Raw genomic sequence first — 2477 nt, forward strand, 5'->3', positions numbered from 1 at the left:
GACGAGAAATAGTCTGAAGATGACCTGGGGGATGGTAAAGATGACAGTCCAGAACAAGAACCCTGAGAACACCTGAGAATGTTTTCCTTGCCATGATAGCAGCCATCAGTTGTGCGACAGTGCAGGTTGCCCTGGACAAAGCCAGAGAAGGTTGGACCTGCATTATCATTGCCCACCATTTTTCCATCATCCAGAACTTGAATATCATTGCTGTCATGTCATAGCGGACAGTGATTGAGAAGAACTGATGGCCCAGAAAGGAGCCTACTACAAACTAGTTTCTTAGATGCCTGACAGCAATTTAAAAAGAATATGAAAGAACTCAATCCTTTTCATTGGATATCCCTACATCTGCCTCTTAGCATAATCACTATTGTCTGTCTCATTCTTGTTTTACTAGTGGCCCAGTGCATAAAATTCGTGCACATTAAAAGGAAATTAATTAAAGGAAATATTTTAATATAGCTATTTGCCCTTCCTCTATAATAGAAGTATCAGAGATGAAAGAAAATTAGTAAAATGTATATGAAAATAATATATAAACCTATTAATAAATAAACAATCACAATGTGATATAACAACAACAAAGACATGATATAAAAACAACAGAAACATGATGTAAAAACAACACTGATACAAACAATGACTGATAAAGTGATTAAACTTATTCTAATATCTCCCTGTATACCACATTAAGAGTGAAAACATTTTCAGAGTGCTTGATTAATTTCCCTTGTGATGTAGTATTTACAACTTTAACTTTAACATCACATGCTTTCCGAACTCGAGAAAAAGCAACATATAACTGACCATGTGCAAAAACGGGTTCAGGTAGGAATATTCCTACTCTGTCTAGAGTTTGTCCTTGTGATTTATTAATAGTTATTGCAAATGCTGGCATCACGGGAAACTGTCTTCGAATTAATTTAAATGGGAGGCCAATGTCAGATGGGGACAAATCAATTCTTTGAATCAGAACAACCTCTCCTTCTGCAGATCCTGTTAATACTTCAGCTTCAATAATGTTAGGTCGCAATCTTTTGATAATAAATCTAGTACCATTAGAAAGACCCCGTTTACTATTAAGATTTCTTAATAGCATAATGATTGCACCCACTTTAAATTTTAATTTATGACACGGCATTGCCGAAGGAGTAATACTATTAAGAAATTCGATGGGAAAAATTTCCTTTTTAGCATTATCTATTGAATCAATGGAATCATCACTCAAATATGTGTGAAAATCTCCATCAAGTATATCCAATTTTTTTCATTTAATTTTTGAACATGCTCATTTTTTGGACAAAGAATCACACGTTTAGATATAGTTTTAATATTATCTATAGATATAGTATTTCCAAAGGTAGCATCAATAATAGATCCATTACAAATCATTTCACAGGGGATTTCAATAATATCCATTCCTAAATGCAAACTGCTACCCAGTTTGCCATCTCCAAGTTTTACTAACCATTCACTATAAGCAGAATTCTCTGATCTCATATTTGTTTTAAGAGACAACTTTCTGAAACATCCCCAAACATTACAGTACTTTAAACTCATTTGTACTATGGCCGATCGCATAGCATGTGGCACAATACTGAGACAGTGTCGAAAATCGCCTCCGAGAAGGAGAACTTTCCGATCAAATACAACATTCAAATTCATAATTTCTCTTAAATAATCTGTCTATGGTGTTTATAGCATGACTGGATGCCATGGTGCATTCATCAATAATAAGAAGTTGGGCCTTTTTAATGGTTTTAGCAACTTAACTCTTTATATTAAGTCTAGAAATTGAAGTTTCATTTAATGGAATTGGTAATTTATATTAGGAATGAAAGGTTCTTCCACCAAGAAGTAAATTTGCAGCAATTCCTGTAGATGCTGTGGGTAAAACAGTACCACCATGACCTCTAATATAATGTATTAAAACTTTATACAGATATGCTTTTCCACTACCACCTGGACCATCCAAGAAAAAGCATTTGGGGTGCACAGTTTGATCTTCAATGGCTGAAGTTATAGTCTGAAAGGCTGCCAATTGTTCATCATTCAGAGAATTTATCAAAACCTCTGCCTGTTGTCGCTCGTAAGATTCATCACAGTATTTGTATTCATTAATAAAGGATAGTCTGGAATTTTGAAGTGTGAACATTTCATTCCATGCAATGTGAATACCTCTTGAATTTCATTAAAGGCATGCATTTCACAGTTCACACAAGCACCTTCTCTTCGGTGCAATTTCCAATAAAAATATTCAATAAAATGAAGTTTATTCTCATCCCATAATTTGTCTGCATCAGAAGGACATGCAAACACACATATATATGCAAAAAGTTGCCATAGTTGTTTGGGCATATTAAGGACGATTGCATAGTCAATCATATCTTTCCAGATTGTGTTGTCAATTAATAATCCTTGATGTTTAGCTGCTTCACGAAATGCATCCTAAATTACACCTCTTACAGTTCGCA

This window comes from Cnephaeus nilssonii (genome assembly GCF_951640355.1).
Source record: "Cnephaeus nilssonii genome assembly, chromosome: X".
NCBI classification, from domain to species: Eukaryota; Metazoa; Chordata; class Mammalia; order Chiroptera; family Vespertilionidae; genus Cnephaeus; species Cnephaeus nilssonii.